Here is a 13,554-nt window from a genome sequence, read left to right on the forward strand (position 1 = left end):
GCTAGGGGGGATGTGGAAATTCATCTTCGTACACATAAAACCAGGCTTGAATGTGTGAACAAGGGCTGTGTCGTCTTGGAAAACGGCATCGCTGTTGGAGAAAAAGCATTGTACCATGGGATGGATTTATCAGTCGAAATGATCACATAATTATTGGCAGTAATGCGACCTTGCACAGTAATCACTGGGCCCCTGGAATACCACGGCACTTCTACCCCAAATCACCGCCGTACCCCGCCATGTTTCACTCTTGGGATGTAAACTCTGCCAGAAGTTTGAAACAGTGTGGAACAAGACTTTCTTCAATTTCTCGACAGCCCACGTTTTATGGCTCCGGCCCACGTTTTCCTGTTTCGGGAATTGGCATCACTGGTGAGTTTGCCCTGCAATGCCCTGTTTATGGAGCTCCGTTCGTGTTGTTTTGGTGCTGGTAGGGTTCGCGAATGCGACATTCAGTTCTGCAGTGACTTTTCCAACTGTCGTTCTCTTACTTTTCGTCACAATCCTCTTCAATGGAGGGCCGGAGTGGCCGAGCGGTTCTAGGCGCTGCAGTCGGGAACCGCGCGACGGCTACGGTCCCAGGTTCGAATCCTGCCTCGGGCATGGATGTGTGTGATGTCCTTAGGTTAGTTAGGTTTACGTAGTTCTAAGTTCTAGGGGACTGATGACCTCATAAGTTAAGTCCCATAGTGCTCACAGCCATTTGATCCATTATTCCAGTCAACATTGTCAAAAGCTTTCTCTAAGTCTACAATTGCTAGAAACGTAGGTTTGCCTTTCCTTAATCTTTCTTCTAAAATAAGTCGTAAGGCCAGTATTGCCTCACGTGTTCCAATATTTCTAAGGAATCCAAACTGATCTTCCCCGAGGTCGACTTCTACCAGTTTTTTCATTCGTCTGTAAATAATTTTTGCAGCTGTGACTTATTAAACTGATAGTTCGGTAATTTTCACATCTGTCAACACCTGCTTTCTTTGGGATTGGAATTATTATATTCTTCTTGAAGTTTGAGGGTATTTCGCCTGTCTCATACATCTTGCTCACCAGATGGTAGAGTTTTGTCAGGACTGGCTCTTCCAAGGCCATCAGTAATTATAATGGAATGTTGTCTACTCCCGGGGCCTAGTTTCGACTCAGATCTTACAGTGCTCTGTCAAATTCTTCACGCAGTATCGTATCTCCCATTTCATCTTCATCTACATCCTCTTCCATTTCCATAATATTGTCCTCAAGTACATCGCCCTTGTATAGACCCTCTATATACTCCTTCCACCTTTCTGCTTTCCCTTCTTTGCTTAGAACTGGGTTTCCATCTGAGCTCTTGATATTCATACAAATGGTTCTCTTCTCTCCAAAGGTCTCTTTAATTATCCTGTAGGCAGTATCTATGTTACCCCTAGCGAGATAAGCCTCTACATCCTTACATTTGTCCTCTAGCCATGCCCGCTTAGCCATTTTGCAGTTCTTGGCGATCTCATTTTTGAGACGTTGGTATTCCGTTTGCCTGCTTCATTTACTGCATTTTTATATCTTCTCCTTTGATCAATTAAATGCAATATTTCTTCTGTTACCCAAGGATTTCTACTAGCCCTCATCTTTTTACCTACTTGATCCTCTGCTGCCTTCACTACTTCATCCGTCAGAGCTACCCATTCTTCTTCTACTGTATTTCTTTCCCCCATTCCTGTCAATTGTTCCCTTATGCTCTCCCTGAAACTCTGTGAAACATTTGGGTCTTTCAGTTTATCCAAGTTCAATCTCCTTAAATTCCCACCTTTTTGCAGTTTCTTCAGTTATAATCTACAGTTCGTAACAAATAGATTGTGGTCGGAGTCCACATCTGCCCCTGGAAATGTCTTACAATTTAAAACCTGGATCCTAAATCTCTGTCTTACCATTATATAATCTATCTGAAACCTTCTAGTACCTCCAGGATTCTTCCATGTATACAACCTTCTTTTATGATTCTTGAACCAAGTGTTAGCTATGATTAAGTTATGCTCTGTGCAAAATTCTACCAGACGACTTCCTCTTTCATTTCTTACCCCCAATCCATATTCACCTACTATGTTTCCTTCTCTCCCTTTTCCTACTCTCGAATTCCAGTCACCCATTACTATTAAATGTTCTTCTCCCTTCACTACCTGAATAATTTCTTTTATCTCATCATACATTTCATACATTTCACATTAGAGAGTTTCAGGGAGAGCATAAGGGAACAATTGACAGGAATGGGGGAAAGAAATACAGTAGAAGAAGAATGGGTAGCTCTGACGGATGAAGTAGTGAAGGCAGCAGAGGATCAAGTAGGTAAAAAGACGAGGGCTAATAGAAATCCTTGGGTAACAGAAGAAATATTGAATTTAATTGATGAAAGGAGAAAATATAAAAATGCAGTAAATGAAGCAGGCAAAAAGGAGTACAAACGTCTCAAAAATTATATCGACAGGAAGTGCAAAATGGCTAAGCAGGGATGGCTAGAGGACAAATGTAAGGATGTAGAGGCTTGTCTCACTAGGGGTAAGATAGATACCGCCTACAGGAAAATTAAAGAGACCTTTGGAGAAAAGAGAACCACTTGTATGAATATCAAGAGCTCAGATGGCAACCCAGTTCTACGCAAAGAAGGGAAGGCAGAAAGGTGGAAGGAGTATATACAGGGTTTATACAAGGGCGATGTACTTGAGGACAATACTATGGAAATGGAAGAGGATGTAGATGAAGACGAAATGGGAGATAAGATACTGCGTGAAGAGTTTGACAGAGCACTGAAAGACCTGAGTCGAAACAAGGCCCCGGGAGTAGACAACATTCCATTTGAACTACTGATGGCCTCGGGAGAGCCAGTCATGACAAAACTCTACCATCTGGTGAGCACGATGTATGAGACAGGCGAAATACCCTCAGACTTCAAGAAGAATATAATAATTCCAATCCCAAAGAAAGCAGGTGTTGACAGATGTGAAAATTACCGAACTATCAGTTTAATAAGTCACAGCTGCAAAATACTAACGCGAATTCTTTATAGACGAATGGAAAAACAGGTAGAAGCCGACCTCGGGGAAGATCAGTTTGGATTCCGTAGAAATGTTGGAACACGTGAGGCAATACTGACCTTACGACTTATCTTAGAAGAAAGATTAAGAAAAGACAAACCTACGTTTCTAGCATTTGTAGACTTAGAGAAAGCTTTTGACAATGTTAACTGGAATACTCTCTTTCAAATTCTGAAGGTGGCAGGGGTAAAATACAGGGAGCGAAAGGCTATTTACAGTTTGTACAGAAACCAGATGGCAGTTATAAGAGTCGAGGGGCATGAAAGGGAAGCAGTGGTTGGGAAAGGAGTAAGACAGGGCTGTAGCCTCTCCCCGATGTTATTCAATCTGTATATTGAGCAAGCAGTAAAGGAAACAAAAGAAAAATTCGGAGTAGGTATTAAAATTCATGGAGAAGAAGTAAAAACTTTGAGGTTCGCCGATGACATTGTAATTCTGTCAGAGACAGCAAAGGACTTGGAAGAGCAGTTGAACGGAATGGACAGTGTCTTGAAAGCAGGATATAAGATGAACATCAACAAAAGTAAAACGAGGATAATGGAATGTAGTCAAATTAAGTCGGGTGATGCTGAGGGAATTAGATTAGGAAATGAGACACTTAAAGTAGTAAAGGAGTTTTGCTATTTAGGGAGTAAAATAACCGATGATGGTCGAAGTAGAGAGGATATAAAATGTAGACTGGCAATGGCAAGGAAAGCGTTTCTCAAGAAGAGGAATTTGTTAACATCGAGTATAGATTTAAGTGTCAGGAAGTCGTTTCTGAAAGTATTTGTATGGAGTGTAGCCATGTATGGAAGTGAAACATGGACGATAACTACTTTGGACAAGAAGAGAATAGAAGCTTTCGAAATGTGGTGCTACAGAAGAATGCTGAAGATAAGGTGGGTAGATCACGTAACTAATGAGGAGGTATTGAATAGGATTGGGGAGAAGAGAAGTTTGTGGCACAACTTGACTAGAAGAAGGGATCGGTTGGTAGGACATGTTTTGAGGCATCAAGGGATCACAAATTTAGCATTGGAGGGCAGTGTGGAGGGTAAAAATCGTAGAGGGAGACCAAGAGATGAATACACTAAGCAGATTCAGAAGGATGTAGGTTGCAGTAGATACTGGGAGATGAAGAAGCTTGCACAGGATAGAGTAGCATGGAGAGCTGCATCAAACCAGTCTCAGGACTGAAGACCACAACAACAACAACAACATTTCACCAATTTCTTCATCATTTGCAGAGCTAGTTGGCATATAAACTTGTACTATTGTAGTAGGCGTGGTCGTCGTTTCTATCTTGGCCCCAATAATGCGTTCACTATGCTGTTTGTAGTAGTTTACCCGCACTCCTATTTTTTTATTCATTATTATACCTACTCCTGCATTACCACTATTTGATTTTGTATTTATAACCCTGTATTCACCAGGACCAAAAGTCTTGTCCCTCCTGCCACCGAACGTCACTAATTCCCACTATATCTAACTTTAACCTATCCATTTCCCTTTTTAAATTTTCTAACCTATCTGCCCGATTAAGGGATCTGACATTCCACGCTCAGATCCGTAGAACGCCAGTTTTCTTTCTCCTGGTAACGACGTCCTCCTGAGTAGTCCCCGCCCGGAGATCTGAATGGGGGACTATTTTACCTCCGGAATATTTTACCCAAGAGGACGCCATCATCAATTAACCATACAGTAAAGCTGCATGCCTTCGGGAAAAATTACGGCTGTAGTTTCCCCTTGCTTTTAGTCATTCGCAGTACCAGCACAGCAAGTCCGTTTTGGTTAGTGTTACAAGGCCAGATCAGTCAATCACCCAGACTGTTGCCCCTGCAACTACTGAAAAGTCTGCTGCCCCTCTTCAGGAACCACACGTTTGTCTGGCCTCTCAACAGATACCCCTCCGTTGTGGTTGCACCTACGGTATGGCCATCTGTATCGCTGAGGCACGCAAGCCTCCCCACCAACGGCAAGGTCCATGGTTCATGGGGGAGAGGGAGATTCCCATATCTGTTCCGAATAGAAACTGTGTGGGACCAACGTAGACGTCAATTCTGTCCCAGTGCCAGTATCTAGTACATGAAGGACCAGTTACAACAGTTGTGAGTCAGCTTGCCTAAGGGGAAAATACTTTGGCTTCATGACACCCTTACCAAACGAATCAGTGCATGCTTCCGGTCCAGACGGGATGCAATGTCATACTGATACCTGGTCTCGTACTGCCAATTCTCTGAAAACTTGACCCTTACATCGTGCCTATTGACATCACAACAGCAGTGAACAGACAAGCAGTATGCCACGCGCGGGACAGGTGGCGTCAGATGCCCAGGAGTATGTAGTTTCAATTCGTTCAGCGCCGTAGCTGTCGGACAGTGTTTGAGCTTGTGTTGATTGCCCGCGAACGTGAACTTTTCGTTACATGACACTGACTGTAGCAACATTTGGGCGTGCTGTTCAGAAAGAAAAAAACTGTTTGTAAACTTTCGGTGAACGACAATTAATAATTACCATAAACTTGCTATGGTTATGAATGATGTATGCATGTGGACTTTTCAGACTTTGTACAACTTAGAGTATGGCTTGGTAGTAACGGTTGTATGCAAGCTTACCGTAATAGCGTGAAATTTTTCGCACATAAATACTTTCACTTAACTTCTATTAGGCTTCCACCGACAAAACAATTTTTAATGCGACTTGTGGTTAGGAAGTGTACTGCTTTTTTTGCTATAGCTTTGTCCGGCTCAGAAGAGCTTTATTCGCAGCAGAGTCGCACAGCGCCGTAGCAGATCTGTAATCACTGAAATAACATCATACACCCGCTCAACCCGTGAAGATGTAATTTGATTTTCTCCTCTTTCTGGGTGTTTCATGCTTCTTGTCAGGCAATGTACCAGGTGTAGAAGTACGAAACCGGAATTTCCCTTTAGGCGATGTTAGCCGTTAGTGTAGGGCCCTTGAGAACGCGTCTGCGGCGCCATCTGCTTCCTGTAACGGTTGATGACGAATGTCAACACACAGTAACCCAAGTTCCATACGTCGGTATCTTTTTCAAACCCGTATCCATATCGAGTTTTCTACCTACGAACTACGATATGCGGACAGCATTGGTTTTCTGTTATCATTTGAAGAAAGCTGCTGTAGAATAGCATCGAATGCTTGTCGAAACGTTCGGCGAACATGCTCTTGAGAAAACACAGTGTTTAGAGTGGTTAAAAAAATTCAAAAGTGGTGATTTTGATGTGAGAAACGACGAGCGCGGCAAACCACCGAAAGAGTTCGAAGATTACGAATTGCCAGCCTTATTGGATGAAGATGATACTCAAACTCAACAGGAACAATTGAACGTGACGCAGAAAACTGTTTCCCTTCGATTGGAAGCTATGGGAAAGACACAGAAAATGGGAAAATGGTTTCCGCATGAACTGAATGATAGACAGCAAGCAAATCGAAAGACCACTTGTGAAATGCTGCTCGCCAGATAAAATATATATATATATATATATATATATATATATATATATATATATATATATATATATATATATAATAAAATAAAAAATAAAAAAAGTCGTTTCTCTTTCGAATACTGACAGGTGATGAAAAATGGATATATTTCGAGAATCCTAAGCATCGTAAATCATGGGTGAATCCATGCAAATCATCGACATCCACTGCAACACCAAATCGCTTCGGAAAGAAGGCATTGCTCTGTGTTTGGTGGGATCAGGAGGGTGTCATCTACTATGAGTTGCTAAAACCTGGTGAAGCCGTTAACACTGATCGCTACCAACAACAAATGATCGATTTCAATCGAGCATTAAGTGAAAACCGACCGGAATATGGAAAAAGGCAACACAAAGTCATATTGATCCATGATAACGCCCCATCACACACAGCAAAACGTGTCAGGGAAAGCCGACCGCTGTGGGTGAGCGGTTCTAGGGGCTTCAGTGTCGAACCGCGCTGCTGCTACGGTCGCAGGTTCGAATACTGCCTCGGGCATGGATGTGTGTGATGTCCTTAGGTTAGTTAGGTTTAAGTAGTTCTAAGTCTAGGGGACTGATGACCTCAGATGTTAAGTCCCATAGCGCTCAGAGCCATTTGAACCATTTGAATCCATCATGGTACAGTGCTTGTTCTTCAACGGTGATGCCGTATTTGTTGGGAGGTTACTATATTTTTTCTGTTGGGAGGTTACAAATTCCTACCTGAGGGAACGACGATGAACGCTGCACAGTACGCTGAAATTTTGACCTGTTTCATGCAGCGTCTATGCAGGGTAAGACAGTACGCACAACAAGATTCCTGGTTTTTCGTTCAAGGCAACGCTCACTTACACACAGCCAATATCGTCAAACAGTTCCTGGGGAAAAAGGGGGTGGTGCAACTTGAACATCCACCCTACTCACCAGATCTCAATCCTCCAGACTTCTTCCTTTTCCCTGGACACAAACTCGCTTTGAAAAGAAAGAGATTTACCTATATTCCTGACATCCAACGAAACGTTACGCGGCTTTTTAACACCATCCCAAAGGAAAACTTCGTGCAAAGTTTCCAGGACATGTATCAAATGGTTCGCGGTTCCAGACTGTAGCGCCGCCGGCCGCTGGTGGCCGAGCGTTTCTAGGCGCTACAGTCTGGAACGGCGCGACCGCTACGGTCGCAGGTTCGAATCCTGCCTCGGGCATGGATGTGTGTGTTGTCCTTAAGTTAGTTAGGTTTAAGTAGTTCTAAGTTCTAGGGGACTTATGACCTCAGCAGTTGAGTCCCATAGTGCACAGAGCCATTTGAACCAACTGTAGCGCCTAGAACCGCTCGGCCACCACGGCCGGCTGACTGGAATACCCTCTTTCAAATTCTAAAGGTGGCACGGGTAAAATACAGGGAGCGAAAGGCTATTTACAATTTGTACAGAAACCAGAGGGCAGTTATAAGAGTTGAGGGGCATGCAAGGGAAGCAGTGGTTGGGAAGGGAGTGAGACAGGGCTGTAGCCTCTCCCCGATGTTATTCAATCTGTACATTGAGCAAGCATTAAAGGAAACAAAAAAGATTCGGAGTAGGTATTAAAATCCACGGAGAAGAAATAAAAACTTTGAGGTTTACCGATAACATTGTAATTCTGTCAGAGACAGCAAAGGACTTGGAAGAGCAGTTGAACGGAATGGACAGTGTCTTGAAAGAGGGATATAAGATGAACATAAACAAAAGCAAAGCCAGGATAATGGAATGTAGTCGATTTAAGTCGGGTGATGCTGAGGGAATTAGATTAGGAAATGAGACCCTTGAAGTAGTAAAGGAGTTTTGCTATTTGGGGAGCAAAATAACTGATGATGGTCGAAGTAGAGAGGATATAAAATGTAGACTGGCAATGGCAAGGAAAGCGTTTCTGAAGAAGAGAAATTTGTTAACATCGAGTATTGATTTACGTGTCAGGAAGTCGTTTCTGAAAGTATTTGTATGGAGTGTAGCCATGTATGGAAGTGAAACATGCACGATAAACAGTTTGGACAAGGAGAAAATAGAAGCTTTCGAAATGTGGTGCTACAGAAGATTGCTGAAGATTAAATGGGTAGATCACATAACTAATGAGGAGGTATTGATTAGGATTGGGCAGAAGAGAAGTTTGTGGCACAACTTGACAAGAAGAAGGGAACGGTTGGTAGGACATGTTCTGAGGTATCAAGGGATCACCAATTTAGCATTGGAGGGCAGCGTGGAGGGTAAAAATCGTAGAGGGAGACCAAGAGATGAATACACTAAGCAGATTCAGATAGATGTAGGTTGCAGTAAGTACTGGGAGATGAAGAATCTTGCACAGGCTAGGGTAGCATGGAGAGCTGCATCAAACCAATCTCAGGACTGAAGACCACAACAAATATTGAATTTAATTGATGAAAGGAGAAAAGATAAAAACGCAGTAAATGAAGCAGGCAAAAAGAAATACAAACGTCTCAAAAATGAGATCGACAGGAAGTGCAAAATGGCTCGGAAGCATGGCTAGAGGACAAATGTAAGGATGTAGAGGCTTATCTCACTAGGGGTAAGATAGATACTACCTACAGGAAAATTAAAGAGACCTTTGGAGAAAATGAACCACTTGTATGAATATCAAGAGTTCAGATGGAAACCCAGTTCTAAGCAAAGAAGGGAAAGCAGAAAGGTGGAAGGAGTATATAGAGGGTCTATACAAGGGCGATGTACTTGAGGACAATATTATGGAAATGGAAGAGGATGTGGATGAAAATGAAATGGGAGATACGATACTGCGTGAAGAGTTTGACAGAGCACTGAAAGACCTGAGTCGAAACAAGGTTCCCGGAGTAGACAACATTCCATTGGAACTACTGACGGCCTTGGGAGAGCCAGTCCTGACTAACATCTGGTGAGAAGATGTATGAGACAGACGAAATACCCTCAGACTTCAAGAAGAATATAATAATTCCAATCCCAAAGAAAGCAGGTGTTGACAGATGTGAAAAATACCGAACTATCAGTTTAATAAGTCACATCTGCAAAATACTAACGCGAGTTCTTTACAGACGAATGGAAAAACTGGTAGAAGACGGCCACGGGGAAGAACAGTTTGGATTCCGCAGAAATGTTGGAACACGTGAGGCAATACTGACATTATGACTTATCTTAGAGAATAGATTAAGGAAAGGCAAACCTACGTTTCTAGAATTTGTAGACTTAGAGAAAGCTTTCGACAATGTTGACTGGAATACTCTTTTTCTAATTCTAAAGATGGCAGGGGTAAAATACAGGGAGCGAAAGGCTATTTACAGTTTGTACAGAAACCAGATGGCAGCTTTAAGAGTCGAGGGGCATGAAAGGGGAAGCAGCGGTTGGGAAGGGATTGAGACAGGGTTGTAGCCTATCTCCGATGTTATTCAATCTGTATATTGAGCAAGCAGTAAAGGGAACAAAAGAAAAGTTCGGAGTAGGTATTAAAATCCACGGAGAAGAAATAAAAACGTTGAGGTTCGCCGATGACATTGTAATTCTATCAGAGACAGCAAAGGACTTGAAAGAGCAGTTGAACGGAATGGACAGTGTCTTGAAAGGAGGATATAAGATGATCATCAACAAAAGCAAAACGAGGATAATGGAATGTAGTTGATTTAAGTCGGGTGATGCTGAGGGAATTAGATTAGGAAATAAGACACTTAAAGTAGTGAAGGAGTTCTGCTATTTGGGGAGCAAAATAACTGATGATGGTCGAAGTAGAGAGGATATAAAATGTAGACTGGCAATGGTGAGGAAAGCGTTTCTGAAAAAGAGAAATTTGTTAACAACGAGTATTGATTTAAATGTCAGGAAGTCGTTTCCGAAAGTATTTGTATGGAGTGTAGCCATGTATGGAAGTGAAACATGGACGATAAATAGTTTGGACAAGAAGAGAACAGAAGCTTTTGAAATGTGGTGCTACAGAAGAATGCTGAAGATTAGATGGGTAGATCACATAACTAATGAGGAGGTTTTGAATAGAATTGGGGAGAAGAGGAGTTTGTAGCACCACTTGACAAGAGGAAGTGACCGGTTGGTAGGACATATTCTGAGACATCAAGGGATCACAAATTTAGCATTGGAGGGCAGCGTGAAGGGTAAAAATCGTAGAGGGAGACCAAGAGATGAATACACTAAGCAGATTCAGAATGATGTAGGTTGCAGTAAGTACTGGGAGATGAAGAAGCTTGCACAGGATAGAGTAGCATGGAGAGCTGCATCAAACCAGTCTCAGGACTGAAGACAACAACAACAACATTGCAGATAGTATTTCATTACAGATAACTGCAACATCTGCAAAACGTCTTAAGTTTCTAATTTCGTCTATCAGGTAATTAAGGTACAACACACTTCTCTCCGGCATATGTATCTACATCTGTCTCTGACTCTTCACCCAACATGATCTGCACCAATCTCTCTACTAACAAATCCTCAATACAGTCACAAACTGCCAATAACTGATATCCCATATAACCGTATTTTCGTTCATAAAGGTTACTGAGATATCGAATCCAATTGATTTGGAGTCAAGAAATACTGCATCTACCTGGTTGCTTTTATCCACAGATTTCACAATGTCATGTGAGAAAAGACACTGAATCCCCTTGCTCCCGTCCAGAACTACATGTTTCAAACCTCAAGCAGTGACGGAAAAAACAGCAACAGCAAGAAGGAGTTGTGCGACGTAAACAAAAGTTAAAATGATCATTAAATCAAGACCCTACGCTGCCGACAGGCGTTGATATACATCAACGGTGACAGTTGAAAATGTGTGCCCTGACCGGGACTCGAACCCGGGATCTCCTGCTTACATGGCAGACCCTCTATCTATCTGTTTCTTTTGGCATTTTGTTCGTTGTTGATCGTTGTGTTTGGTCGTTGCGGACGTCACGTGACATCCGTTCAAGTTCGTTTGTTGGTCCTTGCACTCAGTTTTTTATTATAGAGGCCAACCAGCTCTGACCGAAAACGCTGAGCTACCGTCGCGGCATTTGAGCCACAGAGTGCACAGAGGATAGTGCGACTGCAGGGACTTACCCCTTGCACGCTCCCTGTGAGACCCACATTCCCAGCTTAATGTCCACACACTACATTCGTAGTGCCCCTGCCCATTACATTACACCATGACTCGCGGCAGACAATCTTACCGAGTCCCGTAAAAATTCGGGCAATACGTGTACATCCGCACAGAAGAAGAAGGTCAATGGCCAGTTAGCCTCAACTGTATGAAGATGGTATCTTTTCTTTCGGACATGGCGCATAACTGAGACGATGTTCCATAAGCACGCAATTTGATAACAGGCCGCTTGTGATGTACAGTGTCAAAATCCTTCTGGAAATCAGGTCGGAATAAGTTACGGGAGAGGCCAACCGATCGTCACAAATGACCTACAGTTTCGTAAAGTGTGTCCCAGGTGGTCCCTCATCTTTCGAATCAAAAATATAAGTTGAGACGTTTGAAGGTCTGTCAGAGCCTTACAGCAAGATTTGCGAAAGAAGGTGCTGCATTTTTGAGTCGGATCGTCACCTGCGACAAAACGGGTGTCCACCACTACACTTCCTAATCCAAACAAGCCAGTAAGGAGTGGCAGAGAAAAGGGAAGAGAGCCCCTGTGCAATCAAAGACTCGACTCGCAACTGACAAGGTTCTTTAAACCGTTATTTTTCGACCGAAGCATTTTGCTCATTGATTTCTTGTATGAGCAACGCGCAACCAATGCTGCGTACTACTGATAGCTGTTCAAGAACGTGGGGGATGCACATCGCCGGAAAAGACAAGACCAACCGATTCTACAGGTCATCCTCCTCCACGAAATGCCAGGCCCAATACTGCAGCTCTAATTGTACCGAAACTACAGTAAATGCACTGGACTCAATTTCATCGTCCTCCTTACAGAGCGGACCTATCACCCCGCGATTTCCATTTGCTTGGACTGCTCACAAAAGCTTTAGGAGGGCATCCATTTGAAGATGACGAGGGTGTGGATGAATTACTGCGCAATTGGCTCCTCAGGCAATCAGCTTCATTCTATGATGCTACAGTAAAAGACCTTCCACTTCACAGGAAATAAATGTATTTCTAAAGTGGGAAACTACTTGGAAAAATAAATTGTTGCTATCTTTTATTTTTTAATAAATTAATTTTCTTAAAAAATAAAATCCTGTTTATATTTTCCTCACCCTCGTACACAATTCAACAATTTATTTTATTTGCATATATTTTATATACATATTTTACTGGCTTAACTTCTCCAAAGGTCAGTTGCATCACTGCAAACTGTTCTGATTAGTCTAATAATATTGATGCCCACCACAAGAGACGAGTGCTGTTTCATGACACGTTCTGCTGGTTTACAGAGAATATATCTAACTCTGTCTCCTTAATTACTCAGTTGCGTCGGAGACAAGTACTATACCACGAGTAGTAGTAACTCGTTACAGAAACACAGTAGCTTACTACTACAGACAAGTTCAGATTGATCTTGTTCCTCTATTATCTGACACAAAAAGAGACCCAATATTGCTGTTGCTCTCTACTGATTTAAGACAGTTCCTCTCCGGAATGGAAGACAGTCTTTCTCACAGATTGCATACTGCGCATGGCACTCTGAACTGTGATGTGAAGGCTTCGCTGGTGAACTTCAGAACGTGTACGTTTTCCCACTCCGACAGCTCCTGTACAACGGTTATTAGTTTCGTGTTCGCAGGGTGCTACTGGTTTTTCAGCTTCTGGAAACCTCTAGAATACGTGTAGCCTTGGTAGCACTTTTACGTTTCATCTGCCGACTCATCTACTGCTACCTAGAGGAAAGTTACTGCAGGGATATGACAGTCTTGGTGAAGCCGTGAACGCGCCACTTTCCCCTTTGTGTGTTGACATCGCTTCGTTTGTCGCCTGTACTACTTTCTGTCGATTGTGCGTGACACACTGAGGTGACTCAAGTCATACGATAGCGATATGCACATACGCGGTGCGACAATAAAGTAATGAGACTGATGTGA

Source organism: Schistocerca cancellata, chromosome 2, assembly GCF_023864275.1.
Source record: "Schistocerca cancellata isolate TAMUIC-IGC-003103 chromosome 2, iqSchCanc2.1, whole genome shotgun sequence".
In the NCBI taxonomy this organism is placed as follows: Eukaryota; Metazoa; Arthropoda; class Insecta; order Orthoptera; family Acrididae; genus Schistocerca; species Schistocerca cancellata.